The 18,033-nt window shown below is 50.4% G+C and overlaps 1 protein-coding gene across 1 annotated transcript in view; it reads left to right on the forward strand.

The window, feature by feature from the left end:
• The first annotated feature begins 7,724 nt into the window (after positions 1-7,724).
• Positions 7,725-18,033, forward strand: part of LOC112240961 (gremlin-2) — a 22,728-nt gene continuing 12,419 nt past the window's right edge. The window contains exon 1 of the mRNA XM_042315845.1: positions 7,725-8,167. The gene's annotated coding sequence lies outside the window, so the exon portion shown is untranslated. The remainder of the gene's footprint in view (positions 8,168-18,033) is intronic.

The raw sequence follows: 18,033 nt of genomic DNA on the forward strand, positions 1-18,033 counted from the left end.
AGCAGGTAGCCTAGTGGTTAGAGGGGGGAGGCATGTAGCCTAGTAGCCTAGTGGTTAGAGGGGAGGCAGGTAGGTGGTAGCCTAGAGGGGGAGGGAGGCAGGTAGCCTAGTGGTTAGAGGGGGAGGCATGTAGCCTAGCAGGTAGCCTAGTGGTTAGAGGGGGGGGGAGGCAGCCTAGTGGTTAGAGGGGGAGGCATGTAGCCTAGCAGGTAGCCTAGTGGTTAGGGGGGGAGGCAGGTAGCCTAGTGGTTAGAGGGGGGGGCAGGTAGCCATGTAGCCTAGCAGGTAGCCTAGTGGTTAGAGGGGGAGGCATGTAGCCTAGCAGGTAGCCTAGTGGTTAGGGGGAGGGGAGGCAGTGGTAGAGGGGGAGGCAGGTAGCCTAGTGGTTAGTGGGAGAGGCATGTAGCCAGCAGGTAGCCTAGTGGTTAGAGGGGGGGGAGGCAGGTAGCCTAGTGGTTAGAGGGGGAGGCAGGTAGCCTAGTGGTTAGAGGGGGTAGCCTAGCAGGTAGCCTAGTGGTTAGAGGGGAGGCAGGTAGCCTAGTGGTTAGGGGGGGAGGCAGGTAGCCTAGTGGTTAGAGGGGGAGGGGAGCCTAGCAGGTAGCCTAGTGGTTAGAGGGGGGGGAGGCAGGTAGCCTAGTGGTTAGAGGGGGAGGCAGGTAGCCTAGTGGTTAGAGAGGGGAGGCATGTAGCCTAGCAGGTAGCCTAGTGGTTAGAGTGGGGGGAGGCATGTAGCCTAGCAGGTAGCCTAGTGGTTAGAGGGGGGGGAGGCAGGTAGCCTAGTGGTTAGAGTGGGGGAGGCATGTAGCCTAGCAGGTAGCCTAGTGGTTAGAGGGGGAGGCATGTAGCCTAGCAGGTAGCCTAGTGGTTAGAGGGGGGGAGGCATGGTAGCCTAGCAGGTAGCCTAGTGGTTAGAGGGGAGGCAGGTAGGTAGCCTAGTGGTTAGAGGGGGAGGGGAGCCTAGCAGGTAGCCTAGTGGTTAGAGTGGGGGAGGCATGTAGCCTAGCAGGTAGCCTAGTGGTTAGAGGGGGGGCAGGCAGCCTAGCAGGTAGCCTAGTGGTTAGAGGGGAGGCAGCAGGTAGCCTAGTGGTTAGAGTGGGGGGAGGCATGTAGCCTAGCAGGTAGCCTAGTGGTTAGAGGGGGGGAGGCAGGTAGCCTAGTGGTTAGAGGGGGGGGGAGGCAGGTAGCCTAGTGGTTAGAGGGGGGGGAGGCAGGTAGCCTAGTGGTTAGAGGGGGAGGCAGGTAGCCCAGCAGGTAGCCTAGTGGTTAGAGGGGGAGGTGTAGTTAGAGTGGTTAGAGGGGGGGAGGCAGGTAGCCTAGTGGTTAGAGGGGGGAGGCATGTAGCCTAGCTGGTAGCCTAGTGGTTAGAGGGGGGAGGCATGTAGCCTAGCAGGTAGCCTAGTGGTTAGAGCATTGAGCCAGTAACTGTAAAGGTTGCAGGATCGAATCCTCGAGCTGACAAGGTAAAAATCTGCAGTTAACCCACTGTTCCCTGGTCGGCCGTCATTGTAAATAAGAATTTATTTTTAACTGACTTATCTAGTTAAATAAAGTTTTAAAAAAATCCCCATTAGTTCCTGCCAAGGCAGCAGTTACTCTTCCTGGGGTTTATCATGGATCCCCATTAGTTCCTGCCAAGGCAGCAGTTACTCTTCCTGGGGTTTATTATGGATCCCCATTAGTTCCAGCCAAGGCAGCAGTTACTCTTCCTGGGGTCCGTCATGATTAAGGCAGTTTATACATTTTTTATAACATTACAATAAATTCATAACAGATTTCTCAACACACTAAGTGTTATGCAGTATTTACCATGAATAGCGTCTCCGTGAACACGGGAACATTGTCTTTAAATGTATATTGCGCTCTAGCGCAGGTCTTAAGCACTACGGATTGAATCGAGCCCCAAATGTCTCATTGGTTTATTTTTCTATCATATTTAAATATTTAAATGTTTTCCACTCACTGATTGGATGTATTACAGCTACAACCGTTCCCGGTTTTACACGACTCATATTTCTGGAACATTTTATTTCAAGGGTACCTATGTAGACATTTTAACACATTAAATTACCCATGAATGTGTTGGTTATGAAATACAATCAAGTGTTACCAATATTTCTGTAAATGTCCCTCTTGACAGTTGGTCCTCTGGTACCGGACCGAGATGATCTCAGATCAGTTCTCTCTTCAGAATGTAAACAAAAAACCCTACCTGGATTATGTGAAGAGGGATATCACTCTGGATTATGTGGAGAGGGATATCACTCTGGATTATGTGGAGAGTGATATCACTCTGGATTATGTGGAGAGGGATATCACTCTGGATTATGTGGAGAGGGATATCACTCTGGATTATGTGGAGAGGGATATCACTCTGGATTATGTGGAGAGGGATATCACTCTGGATTATGTGGATATCACTCTGGATTATGTGGAGAGGGATATCACTCTGGATTATGTGGAGGGATATCACTCTGGATTATGTGAGAGGGATATCACCCTGGATTATGTGGAGAGGGATATCACTCTGGATTATGTGGAGAGGGATATCACTCTGGATTATGTGAAGAGTGATATCACCCTGGATTATGTGGAGAGGGATATCACTCTGGATTATGTGAAGAGTGATATCACCCTGGATTATGTGAAGAGTGATATCACCCTGGATTATGTGAAGAGTGATATCACCCTGGATTATGTGGAGAGGGATATCACCCTGGATTATGTGAGAGGATATCACCCTGGATTATGTGGAGAGGGATATCACCCTGGATTATGTGGAGAGGGATATCACCCTGGATTATGTGAGAGGGATATCACCCTGGATTATGTGGAGAGGGATATCACCCTGAGAGGGATATCACCCTGGATTATGTGGAGATTAGGATATCACCCTGGATTATGTGGAGAGGATATCACCCTGGATTATGTGGAGAGGATATCACCCTGGATTATGTGGAGAGGGATATCACCTGGATTATGTGGAGAGGGATATCACTCTGGATTATGTGGAGAGGATATCACCCTGGATTATGTGGAGAGGATATCACCCTGGATTATGTGGAGAGGGATATCACTCTGGATTATGTGGAGAGGGATATCACCCTGGATATCACCTGGATTATTATGTGAGAGGGATATCACTCTGGATTATGTGGAGAGGGATATCACCCTGGATTATGTGGAGAGGGATATCACTCTGGATTATGTGGAGAGGGATATCACTCTGGATTATGTGGAGAGGATATCACTCTGGATTATGTGGAGAGGGATATCACCCTGGATTATGTGGAGAGGGATATCACTCTGGATTATGTGAAGGGTGACAGCTTTTGGTTGTGAAGGTCTTTCCCCATGCGTAGATCTGTTGGTGTCTGATCCACTTTTGTGATCGTTTGTTGATTTAAACAGCAGACGCTGATGAACAGACCAAAGACACCATCGCAGGGTGTTGACTGGTGTGGATGAGCTCCTGTTCCAGGTGGGTCCTAACGATCCGGTCCACTGGCCTGTTAAGACCGCTGGAGTCCTGACTAAAGCAATTCAACTACGGGTCAGCCCTCCTCCACACAGTCCAATATCCTCTACCTGGTCTCGTACATTTAGATTACAGGAATCTGTACGGGCCTTACGGTAGATTCAACACCATTACCGTTCATCAAACTATCTAAATGAGAACCTGAATTGGACTCGGTTTCCAAACCGATACAAACTCTTTGTAACCGATACAAAACCTTATTGGATGGGATACAAGCTCTTTCTAACTGATACAAAACCTTATTGGATGGGATACAAGCTCTTTCTAGTATCTCTTCTAGAACAGTGAATAATGACAATCTGACTGTAGAACAACGACAGAAACAACCAGGATATAGATAAACCAGCAGATACAAATGGTTATTTTGGACAAAACCCAACAGATAACTGAACCCCACCAGGCACACTATGCCTTTACCACGTTCCTTACAGCTGGAAACCCAGAGAAGGACTGATGAAATTATAAGGGGAATTGTAGATGGAAAAGTACATCTCGAAACAAAGCTACTATTTGTATGATTCTGACCCCCCGAGAGCCAGAAAATTCCATCTGTTAAATAAAATACACAAGGTTCCTAGTACATAGACGGTCCTGTATGAGGTTCCCGCCGGTCGACCAATCGTTTCAGATTGTGGCAGTGAGTCTTGCAATGTGGCAAAGTATATTGCCTCCATTCTAAATCCCCTTTCTCAGAGACATCCAAGTTATGTCAAAGACACCTATGAGTTTGTAAAAAAAGATTCATAGATTTAGAGTTACCCCCTGGAGCAATGCTTTTCTCTATTGATTTAGATGTGTTATATACAAAACAATGACACTCAGTTTTACCTGAAAGCAGTTACAGAAATCTAAAACAGCCAGACCCAAATAAACCAGACGAGGCTGTCCTCTCTCTCCTTGAACTGGGGTTAACGCGCAATGATTTAGAGATGGATTCCAACCATTTGCAGGTTTCGCTGCGATGAGTAAGATGTTTCCTCCTGCATATGCCACTACATAGCCGATTGGGAGCATACCGTCTTCACCAAGCGAAGGAAGCTACCCTCCCTTTACATCCAGTATGTAGATGATATCTTTGGGTTTTGTTGCCACCCAGTGGCATCATCCTTCCATCACAGTTAAGTTTAACCTACAAAGACAAAATATAGCACATTTCTTAAGACAGGTATATGGATGCAGGGGAACGATGGAAGGAAGCCTACTGACACACACGCCTTGTTCCATAAGACTAGTTATCACCCTGAACACATGTACAGGGCTCTTATAAAGTCTCCACTGATAAGATTGAACACAATATGTACAGGAGCAGAGGGATGTTGAAGTAGCAACACAGATAGTCTTCAGACCAAGAGGTTAGAGGACACACCAAGAGGTTAGAGGACACACCGAGAGATTACACCAAGAGGTTAGAGGGTACACCGAGAGGTTACGCCGAGAGGTTAGAGGGTACACCGAGAGGTTACGCCGAGAGGTTAGAGGGTACACAGAGAGGTTACACCGAGAGGTTACGCCGAGAGGTTAGAGGGTACACCGAGAGGTTACACCGAGAGGTTACGCCGAGAGGTTAGAGGGTACACCGAGAGGTTACGCCGAGAGGTTAGAGGGTACACCGAGAGGTTACGCCGAGAGGTTAGAGGGTACACCGAGAGGTTACGCCGAGAGGTTAGAGGGTACACCGAGAGGTTACACCGAGAGGTTAGAGGGTACACCGAGAGGTTAGAGGGTACACCGAGAGGTTAGAGGGTACACCGAGAGGTTACACCGAGAGGTTAGAGGGTACACCGAGAGGTTAGAGGGTACACCAAGAGGTTAGAGGGTACACCAAGAGGTTAGAGGGTACACCAAGAGGTTAGAGGGTACACCAAGAGGTTAGAGGGTACACCAAGAGGTTAGAGGGTACACCAAGAGGTTAGAGGGTACACCAAGAGGTTAGAGGGTACACCAAGAGGTTGGAGGGTACACCAAGAGGTTACACCAAGAGGTTAGAGGGTACACCGAGAGGTTAGAGGTTACACCAAGAGGTTAGAGGGTACACCAAGAGGTTAGAGGGAACACCGAGAGGTTAGAGGGTACACCAAGAGGTTAGAGGGTACACCAAGAGGTTAGAGGGAACACCTTGAGGTTACACCAAGAGGTTAGAGGGTAGACCAAGAAGTTACACCAAGAGGTTAGAGGGTACAACAAGAGGTTACACCAAGAGTTTAGAGGGTACACCGAGAGGTTACACCAAGAGTTTAGAGGGTACACCGAGAGGTTACACCAAGGTTACACCAAGAGGTTAGAGGCCACACCAATAGAGGTTACACCAGAAGGAGAGTTTACAGTCTAAACAGACACCTAGGTATTTGTAGTTGTCCACGTATTCTAAGTCAGAGCCGTCCAGAGTAGTGATGTTGTACAGGCGGGCAGGTACAGGCAGCGATCGGTTGAAGAGCATTTAGTTTTACTTGTATATAAGAGCAATTGGAAGAAGGGCCAGAAGAATACAGAATAATTAATTAAATTAAGTATTTTAATTTAGTTTTACTTGTAATAAATAAAAGGATAAAAGGACCATTTCATACTAATTTTTAGGTAAAATAATCTAATTGTATTTAACCTTGGTGAAGACCGAATGCGGCCCAGGGGGGAAATGAGTTTGACACCCCTGAGCTGCAGGCCGGTATTGAGGAATATAAGGAGGGAAATTCCATCTATGGCCACTAGATGGCACCAGACACTATTTTGTTCTGCCACTGAAGCGACACTGTAGTCTAGGAGTTTAACTACACAGAGCTTTGACAATCCATCTCATTATTTGAATGACCGGTCGATAACGATAATAACGATACTGATCTTGTTTAATTGATTATAAACATTAAACAGTAAGTGTATGATCCATGGGTGTTGTTAATTGCTGGTGAAAGTACTGTGAAAGAACACTGCTGTGTTCTCTAACTATTACCAAGGAGCAACACAACTCCATCACCTTGACTGACTGTTGTTGAAGAACATACAGCATGGTTGGAGTTGTCTGGTTGGAGACATGACGTCCAGATCACTTCAGTAGTGGTATTTCACCTTGACGGTTGGAGTTGTCTGGTTGGAGACATGACGTCCAGATCACTTCAGTAGTGGTATTTCACCTTGACGGTTGGAGTTGTCTGGTTGGAGACATGACGTCCAGATCACTTCAGTAGTGGTATTTCACCTTGACGGTTGGAGTTGTCTGGTTGGAGACATGACGTCCAGATCACTTCAGTAGTGGTATTTCACCTTGACGGTTGGAGTTGTCTGGTTGGAGACATGACGTCCAGATCACTTCAGTAGTGGTATTTCAGCGGTTGGAGTTGTCGTGTCAAAATGACTTTCATCCCACTGAGCCGTACTCCCACTGAGCCTTTCTCCCACTGAGCCGTACTCCCACTGAGCCGTACTCCCACTGAGCCGTACTCCCACTGAGCCGTACTCCCACTGAGCCGTACTCCCACTACTCCCACTGAGCCGTACTCCCACTGAGCCGTACTCCCACTGAGCCGTACTCCCACTGAGCCGTACTCCCACTGAGCCGTACTCCCACTGAGCCGTACTCCCACTGAGCCGTACTCCCACTGAGCCGTACTCCCACTGAGCCGTACTCCCACTGAGCCGTACTTAAACCTTCAGACACTTAGAGACCTTCAAGTGTTCAATAAAAAGGCTGTTTTAAGTGTTTAAACTCCATCTGTGGTGTTAAAATAAGTCCCTGCTGTAACTCTCCCTCTTGGTCTCTCTCGCTCTCTTTCATTCTTTCTCTACCTCTCTTCCTCCCTGCCGGGTAGCAAGCAGGGGGCCAACCACATCAGGAGACACTGGGAAAGTGTTGCAGTGTGTGTGTGTGTGTGTGTGTGTGTGTGTGTGTGTGTGTGTGTGTGTGTGTGTGTGTGTGTGTGTGTGTGTGTGTGTGTGTGTGTGTGCTTTGTCGACGGGGCTGGTTGGATTGAATTAACAATGCAATGAGGGTGAGAAGGGGAGAAACAGGGAGGGGCAGTCTACAGAGAGAGTGTGTTAGGGAGGGAGAAGGCGAGGGAGAGAGAGTGTTAGGGAGAGAGTGTGTTAGGGAGGGAGAGAGAGTGTTAGGGAGGGAGAAGGCGAGGGAGAGAGCGTGTTAGGGAGGGAGAGGGCGAGGGAGAGAGCGTGTTAGGGAGGGAGAGGGCGAGGGAGAGAGCGTGTTAGGGAGGGAGAGGGCGAGACTTGTTTAGTGATGAAAGCCAATAGAAAGTCTGCTGGGTGATAATATCCACATGAGGGAGATGGAGAGGAGCCAGAACACAGAGAGAGAGACCCTAACCACAGGAACTCAGGCTGTCCATGGGCATCCATACAGCTACCTCACCAGGACCCCGAAGAGAGTCGCGGACTGACCAGGGTAGAGACCAGCGAACAAACCACCAAAAAAAAGCTCAGCATAGAAACCATGATCTGACAGAAGAGCTGAAAAACCTTCAAACTGACCACCAAAACAGAGGAGCCAACCAATGAGTGACCAACGAATAGACCACCTCAACCCCTGACCTCTGTCTCTACTGGAATACTTACCTAACCCTAACGCAGAGACAGACCGGGACACAGAGAGAGAGAGAGAGAGGACGCTTTGGACACCTGAAACAAGAGGTAAAACTGACCTGACACATTCTATCCTTACAGACAAGACGTCAGCTGACCTGACACTTCCTATCCTTAGAGACAGAACCACACTGAGAATAGAGTACCAATGTCCTCCTTATCTCAATCATCCTCACTTAGACAAGCTCTGGGCACAGTTTACTGTAAATGGTACAGACATAGAAGGTAAGAGGTGAACATCATCTCTGGTGTTAATATGATCAGCTGTGATGTTGTACTCCAGTACCCCTTAAAGATGACTTATCTAGTGACTTTCATTTACTCACATCACTGAAATGAGAGAACTTGCCCTCATCACAATTCACACATTATTTATTAAATGATTGATGTGTTAAGGGACATTTGAATTAATAATCAATAGAGTAGCAGTAGGGGAGAGTGGGTGAAGTTTGAACCACCCTTGTTTCTAGGAAACCGTACACAAAATTAATCATGTGACCTAATATGTAGGAAGAGGTCATCAGTTCATGGAGTCTGTGAAGGATGAAACCACATGGAAAAACTGACCAGCAAGTTCGGTCCAAAACAACAGATTTTCACCAAGTCAAATTAATTTATTGTGTTAGACGTTTTATTATGCTTGTATCTAAACCAAAGTAGATCATTTTAACGTTGTTATAAACATCAGTTGGGGCCTCTATTAGCTTCAATATGAGGTCCTAAATCTAATATTAAAGTGTACCCTTGTACCTGTGTAGGCCAATATAGTGTAAATGTTTGCCTTGGGGTAAGTTGAGCCAATGTCAAGTTGAGTAAATGTAAGTGTTTTATTCCAAGGGGTAATGCAAAGCATTATCGCTGAGATATGAGGTATCAACAGGGCCTAGATTGTGATTGAGAACTAAAGATAGACTTAGGTTTTTAAAAGGTGCTGGAAATATTTAGTTAAATAATTAATTACAATTTAATGTGTAGGAGGCTTTAATGTACCTTGTCCCGTTCCAAGAGACCACTTTTTTTGTTTTCAAAACTGATATGTTTACATAGTTTTTTTATTTAGAAAAATTATTTAACCTTTATTTAACTAGGCAAGTCAGTTAAGAACAAATTCTTATATTTCAATGACGGCCTACCATAAGGCAAAAGGCCTTTTATAGGACAACACACACATCCCAAAAAGAGAGACACCACAACACGACATAAAGACAGACCGAAGACAACATAGCAAGGCAGAAGAGACACCACAACATAAAGACAGACCTAAGACAACAACATAGCATGGCAGAAGAGAGACACCACAACATAAAGACAGACCGAAGACAACATAGCAAGGCAGAAGAGAGACACCACAACATAAAGACAGACCGAAGACAACAACATAGAGAGACACCACAACATAAAGACAGACCGAAGACAACAACATAGAGAGACACCACAACATAAAGACAGACCTAAGACAACAACATAGAGAGACACCACAACATAAAGACAGACCTAAGACAACAACATAGAGAGACACCACAACACGACATAAAGACAGACCGAAGACAACAACATGGCATGGCAGAAGAGAGACACCACAACATAAAGACAGACCTAAGACAACAACATAGCATGGCAGAAGAGAGACACCACAACATAAAGACAGACCGAAGACAACATACAAGGCAGAAGAGAGACACCACAACATAAAGACAGACCGAAGACAACAAGCATGGCAGAAGAGAGACACCACAACATAAAGACAGACCGAAGACAACAACATAGAGAGACACCACAACATAAAAAGACGAAGACAACAACATAGAAGACACAACATAGCAGGCAGAAGAGAGACACCACAACATAAAGACAGACGAAGACAACATAGCATGGCAGAAGAGAGACACCACAACATAAAGACAGACCTAAGACAACAACATAGCATGGCAGAAGAGAGACACCACAACATAAAGACAGACCATAAAGAAGACAACAACATAGAGAGACACCACAACATAAAGACTAAGACAACATAGAGAGAAGACAACATAAAGAGAGACACCACAACATAAAGACAGACCAGAAGACAACAACATAGAGAGACACCACAACATAAAGACAGACCGAAGACAACAACATAGAGAGACACCACAACATAAAGACAGACCTAAGACAACAACATAGAGAGACACCACAACATAAAGACAGACCGAAGACAACAACATAGCATGGCAGAAGAGAGACACCACAACATAAAGACAGACCGAAGACAACAACATAGAGAGACACCACAACATAAAGACAGACCGAAGACAACAACATAGAGAGACACCACAACATAAAGACAGACCGAAGACAACATAGCAAGGCAGAAGAGAGACACCACAACATAAAGACAGACCGAAGACAACATAGCAAGGCAGAAGAGAGACACCACAACATAAAGACAGACCGAAGACAACATAGCATGGCAGAAGAGAGACACCACAACATAAAGACAGACCTAAGACAACAACATAGCATGGCAGAAGAGAGACACCACAACACAAAGACAGACCGAAGACAACAACATAGAGAGACACCACAACATAAAGACAGACCGAAGACAACAACATAGAGAGACACCACAACATAAAGACAGACCGAAGACAACATAGCAAGGCAGAAGAGAGACACCACAACATAAAGACAGACCGAAGACAACAACATAGCATGGCAGAAGAGAGACACCACAACATAAAGACAGACCGAAGACAACAACATAGAGAGACACCACAACATAAAGACAGACCGAAGACAACAACATAGCATGGCAGAAGAGAGACACCACAACATAAAGACAGACCGAAGACACAACATAGCATGGCAGAAGAGAGACACCACAACACAAAGACAGACCGAAGACACCAACATAGAGAGACACCACAACACAAAGACAGACCGAAGACACCAACATAGCATGGCAGAAGAGAGACACCACAACATAAAGACAGACCTAAGACAACAACATAGAGAGACACCACAACATAAAGACAGACCGAAGACAACATAGCAAGGCAGAAGAGACACCACAACATAAAGACAGACCTAAGACAACAACATAGAGAGACACCACAACATAAAGACAGACCGAAGACAACATAGCAAGGCAGAAGAGACACCACAACATAAAGACAGACCTAAGACAACAACATAGAGAGACACCACAACATAAAGACAGACCGAAGACAACAACATAGAGAGACACCACAACATAAAGACAGACCGAAGACAACATAGCAAGGCAGAAGAGACACCACAACATAAAGACAGACCGAAGACAACATAGCAAGGCAGAAGAGACACCACAACATAAAGACAGACCGAAGACACCAACATAGCATGGCAGAAGAGAGACAACCACAACATAAAGATAGACCTAAGACACCAACATAGAGAGACACCACAACATAAAGATAGACCTAAGACACCAACAAAGAGAGACACCACAACATAGAGAGACACCACAACATAAAGACAGACCGAAGACACCAACATAGCATGGCAGAAGAGAGACACCACAACATAAAGATAGACCGAAGACACCAACATAGCATGGCAGAAGAGAGACACCACAACATAAAGACAGACCTAAGACAACAACATAGAGAGACACCACAACACAAAGACAGACCGAAGACAACAACATAGAGAGACACCACAACATAAAGACAGACCGAAGACACCAACATAGCATGGCAGAAGAGAGACACCACAACACAAAGACAGACCGAAGACACCAACATAGAGAGACACCACAACATAAAGACAGACCGAAGACACCAACATAGCATGGCAGAAGAGAGACACCACAACATAAAGACAGACCGAAGACACCAACATAGCATGGCAGAAGAGAGACACCACAACATAAAGACAGACCGAAGACACCAACATAGCATGGCAGAAGAGAGACACCACAACACAAAGACAGACCGAAGACACCAACATAGAGAGACACCACAACATAAAGACAGACCGAAGACACCAACATAGCATGGCAGAAGAGAGACACCACAACATAAAGACAGACCGAAGACAACAACATAGCATGGCAGAAGAGAGACACCACAACACAAAGACAGACCGAAGACAACAACATAGCATGGCAGAAGAGAGACACCACAACATAAAGATAGACCGAAGACACCAACATAGCATGGCAGAAGAGAGACACCACAACACAAAGACAGACCTAAGACACCAACATAGCATGGCAGAAGAGAGACACCACAACAAAGACAGACCGAAGACACCAACATAGCATGGCAGAAGAGAAACACCACAACAAAGACAGACACCAACATAGCATGATTTATGATTATTTCTGGGGATCTCTAACCTACTATTGACAGTAAATTACACATTTAACAAGAGTGAGAAAGGATGGCTAGTTGACCTCAGAAGTCTAGAAGGCTTTGCCCAGTGCTTGGTGTATTGCTCAGTACTATGAATGTGTATGTGTGTGTGTGCCAACTGAGAATGTGTGTGTGTGTGGAAAAGGGGTCTGTGATGCGCTTAGTGATTTCTCACAAAGTCGCAGCTCCAGACAGCTCTGTTAGGGGACCGTTAGGGGACCGTTACAGACGGCTCCGTCAGGGGACCGTTACAGACTGCTCCGTCAGGGGACCGTTACAGACTGCTCCGTCAGGGGACCGTTACAGACTGCTCCGTCAGGGGACCGTTACAGACTGCTCCGTCAGGGGACCGTTACAGACGGCTCCGTCAGGGGACCGTTACAGACTGCTCCGTTACAGACGGCTCCGTCAGGGGACCGTTACAGACGGCTCCGTCAGGGGACCGTTACAGACGGCTCCGTCAGGGGACCGTTACAGACGGCTCCGTCAGGGGACCGTTACAGACAGCTTCGTCACAGACAGCTCCGTCAGGGGACCGTTACAGACAGCTCCGTTACAGACAGCTCCGTTACAGACAGCTCCAGCTCAGGATGAGACTGGGGGGAGACGAGAGGCTGAGACGGGGAGACGAGAGGCTGAGACGGGGGAGACGAGAGGATGAGACGGGGGAGACGAGAGGATGAGACGAGAGGCTGGAGGGGGAGACGAGAGGATGAGACGGGGAGACGAGAGGCTGAGACGGGGGAGACGAGAGGCTGAGACGAGGGGAGACGAGAGGCTGAGACTGGGAGGGGGGAGACATGGGAGGCTGAGACTCCAGGGGAGACGAGAGGCTGAGACGAGAGGCTGGGAGGGGGAGACGAGAGGCTGGGAGGCGGGAGGCGAGAGGCTGGGAGGGGGAGACGAGAGGCTGGGAGGGGGAGACGAGAGGCTGGGAGGGGGAGACGAGAGGCTGTGAGGCACAGAGGAGATTGGTAGAAGAGAGGCTGGGAGGAAGGAGAGAGAGGCTGGGAGGCGGGAGGCGAGAGGCTGGGAGGGGGAGACGAGAGGCTGGGAGGGGGAGACGAGAGGCTGGGAGGGGGGAGACGAGAGGCTGTGAGGCACAGAGGGAGATTGGTAGAAGAGAGGCTGGGAGGAAGGAGAGAGAGGCATGGCTACAGTGTTGTTAGGTGGACCAACCTACTGTTACCTTGACCTCCAGACGACATGGCTACAGTGTATGTCTTTCCATGCTGTTGGTTAGTTTACCCAGGGAGATAAACCTCTGAGGAGGCACCTTGAGGAGGGCAGCCACAGGTCTGACCAGCCCAGCGCAGGGAGTTGGTACTGCCTTCCCCTGCTGGGTCGGGCCTGTGGTCCCCCTGATCGGTGCTGGGGCGGTGGTTGGCGGACCGTGGTTGGCTGGCCCTGCAGAACCCTGGACTGTTTGCCGATTTGCCCTGTGAAATCCCACACAAACTGTCTCTCTAACATCAACCCATGCCCGACCAGCAGCAGCAGCTCCCACTCCCACCACAGCCAGCAGCTCCCACCCCCACCACAGCCACCAGCTCCCACCCCACCACAGCCAGCAGCTCCCACCCCCACCACAGCCAGCAGCTCCCACCCCCACCACAGCCAGCAGCTCCCACCCCCACCACAGCCAGCAGCTCCCCACTCCCACCACAGCCAGCAGCTCCCACCCCCCCCACCCAGCCAGCTCCCACCCCCACCACAGCCAGCAGCTGCCCTAACCCCCAGGAATACCCCCCACCACAGCCAGCAGCTCCCCCCCACCACAGCCAGCAGCTCCCACCCCACCACAGCCAGCAGCTCCCACCCCCACCACAGCCAGCAGCTCCCACACCCCACCACAGCCAGCAGCTCCCACCCCCCCACCACAGCCAGCAGCTCCCACCCCCCCCCCACCACAGCCACAGCTCCCACCCCCACCACAGCCAGCAGCTCCCACCCCCACCACAGCCAGCAGCTCCCACCCCACCACAGCCAGCAGCTCCCCCCCCAACCACAGCCAGCAGCTCCCACCCCACCACAGCCAGCAGCTCCCACCCCACCACACCCAGCAGCTCCCACCCCCAACCACACCCAGCAGCTCCCACCCCCGACAACCCACCCAGCAGCTCCCACCCCGACCACAGCCAGCAGCTCCCACCCCCACCACAGCCAGCAGCTCCCACGCCCGACCACAGCCAGCAGCTCCCACCCCCCGACCACAGCCAGCAGCTCCCACCCCCCACCACAGCCAGCAGCTCCCCACACCCAGACCAGCAGCATTGACCCCACCCCCACCCCGACCAGCAGCAGCTCCCACCCAACAGCTCCCATCCCCACACCCAGCAGCAAATTGCAGCAGCCCCACCCCACCACAGCCAGCATCCTACCCCCCCACGCCCACCACCACCACACCCAGCAGCTCCCACCCAGCCACATCTGACAACCACCCCACCCCACCACAGCCAGCAGCTCCTACCGCCACGCCCCCACACCCAGCAGCAAATTGACCCCCACCCCACCTCACCTCACCACAGCCAGCAGCTCCTACCCCCACGCCCACCACCACCACACCCGACCAGCAGCAGCTCCCACCCAACAGCTCCCCGCCCGACAACCACACCCAGCAGCACCCCCCACGCCCGACAACCACACCCAGCAGCTCCCACCCCCCGACCACCACACCCAGCAGCTCCCACCCCCGACCACCACACCCAGCAGCTCCCAGCACCACACCCAGCAGCTCCCACCCCCGACCACCACACCCAGCAGCTCCCACGCCCGACCACCCACCCACCCAGCAGCTCCCACGCCCGACCAGCCGGAGCTCCCACGCCCGACCAGCAGCAGCAGCTCCCACGCCTGACCAGCAGCAGCTCCCACGCCCGACCAGCAGCAGCTCCCACGCCCGACCAGCAGCAGCTCCCACGCCCGACCAGCAGCAGCAGCCCCACAGCCCGACCAGCAGCAGCTCCCACGCCCGACCAGCAGCAGCTCCCACGCCCGACAACCACACCCAGCAGCTAATTGACCCCCCAACCACAGCCAGTTGCCCCCACGCCCGACCAGCAGCAGCTCCCACCCCCACGCCCGACCAGCAGCAGCTCCCACCCAACAGCTCCCATCCCCACACCCAGCAGCAAATTGACCTCCCCCACCCCACCACAGCAGCTCCTACCCCCACGCCCACCACCACCACAGCCAGCAGCTAATTGACCCCCACCCCACCACAGCCAGCAGCTCCTACCGCCACGCCCCCACCCAGCAGCAAATTGACCTCTCCCCCACCCCACCACAGCCAGCAGCTCCTACCCCCACGCCCACCACCACCACACCCGACCAGCAGCAGCTCCCACCCAACAGCTCCCATCCCCACACCCAGCAGCAAATTGACCTCCCCCACCCCACCACAGCCAGCAGCTCCTACCCCCACGCCCACCACCAGCAGCTAATTGACCCCCACCCCACCACAGCCAGCAGCTCCTACCGCCACACCCCCCACACCCAGCAGCAAATTGACCTTCCCCCACCCCACCACAGCCAGCAGCTCCTACCCCCACGCCCACCACCACCACACCCAGCAGCTAATTGACCCCCACCCCACCACAGCCAGCAGCTCCTACCCCCACCACCACCACCACATCCAGCGGCTAATTGACCCCCCACCCCACCACAGCAGCCCCTACCCCCACCACCGCCACACTCAGCGGCTAATTGACCCCCCCCCACCCCACCAGCCCACCCTTTCACCTCTGAACAAAACCATCTCAGGCTGACCAAGTGGGCCTCAGCCTGTGGCATGTTGTTAATGTGTTCCAAATGGAACCCTTTTCCCTACATAGTGCACTACTATTGACCCCTGGAACGAAGACCACATGTGGGGTTGAACTAAGTAGCTGAGAATCCACTTCTGAAACTGAACAGTAGGCCGGGCTGGGAGCAACATAAGGACTGTTTCTCAGCTGGTGGTAATTATCACCAGCAGCAGGAAGGGGTCGTGCCTGTGTCCAAAGTGCATTGTGGTTGCAGCAGCCAATGTCCACACAGCAGCCCCAGGCTAATGTTCTCTGTGTTAGAGAACCACATATAGCGTGTTCCTTTAAATGCTCCACATTAGTAATGCGGTTTTCAGCCAATGGATTGGAGAACGTGATGAGGATAATTAGTAGAATTGGGATTTATTGTGTAAATGTAATACATGCTTCATTTAGAAATCAAAGGCCTCAGAAGATGTGTTAGTGGACATAGGAAGGCCTCATCAGGTTTCAGGTCTTCCTAACTTGTTGGTTTGTTGATACAGAAGATGTGTTAGTGGACTTAGGAAGGCCTCATCAGGTTTCAGGTCTTCCTAACTTGTTGGTGTTGAAGATGTGTTAGCGAGGCCTCATCAGGTTTCAGGTCTTCCTGACTTGTTGGTTTGTTGATACAGAAGATGTGTTTGCGGACATAGGAAGGCCTCGAGGTCATTTCCTAAGGGACACGATATTCATATCCCCCTTTTTTCCGAAGATGATTTAGTCCACCTCATAACAGGTACTTTTCCAGACAGTTTCTCTCTGAGAAATCTCTTCACTACGGCATCCATGAATACACTACAGTAGCATTTATGATACTTGACTTTGTCAACTCCGCTTTTCACTCATTTTAATTTAAAAGAGCAGAACTGGTTATTAACATGTTTGCCCCTACGACAGACCATGCAAAGGTGTTTTTTTGTGAGGATTTTGAAGGACTTTTCTGTTCCTCCAAATCCTCTGTCTCTGTGACCTACTTGCCTACTTCCAACATTCCCTAGGGGCTAGCGATAGACAGAACGACTCTAGACGGTGACATGACTGGCTGTGGTGGGGTTGGGAGCTGCTGGCTGTGGTGGGTTTGGGAGCTCCTGCTGGTCGGGCATGGGTTGATGTTGGTCCATTAGAGACACAGTTTGGAGGGAAGACCGAAGAGATGGAGGAGGAGAGGTCTATGTTACTTTAGTTTTCCACTGAGGACTCCCTCCCTCCCTCCCTCCATCCATCCATCCATCCATCATGACTCCACTGAGGACTCCATCCCTCCATCATGACTCCACTGAGGACTCCCTCCCTCCATCATGACTCCACTGAGGACTCCCTCCCTCCATCATGACTCCACTGAGGACTCCCTCCCTCCATCATGACTCCCTCCCTCCATGATGACTCCACTGAGGACTCCCTCCCTCACTCAATCATTACTCCAGTGAGGACTCCCTCCCTCCATCATGACTCCGTCCATCATGACTCCACTGAGGACTCCCTCCCTCCATGATGACTCCCTTCCTCCATCATGACTCCACTAAGGACTCCCTCCCTCTATCATGACTCCACTGAGGACTCCCTCCCTCCATAATGACACCCTCCCTCCATGATGACTCCACTGAGGACTCCCTTCCTCCACTGAGGACTCCCTTCCTCCATCATGACTCCCTCCCTCCATCATGACTCCACTGAGGACTCCCTCCCTCCATCATGACTCCACTGAGGACTCCCTCCCTCCATCATGACTCCACTGAGGACTCCCTCC

This window comes from Oncorhynchus tshawytscha, unplaced genomic scaffold (genome assembly GCF_018296145.1).
Source record: "Oncorhynchus tshawytscha isolate Ot180627B unplaced genomic scaffold, Otsh_v2.0 Un_contig_3532_pilon_pilon, whole genome shotgun sequence".
NCBI lineage: Eukaryota > Metazoa > Chordata > Actinopteri > Salmoniformes > Salmonidae > Oncorhynchus > Oncorhynchus tshawytscha.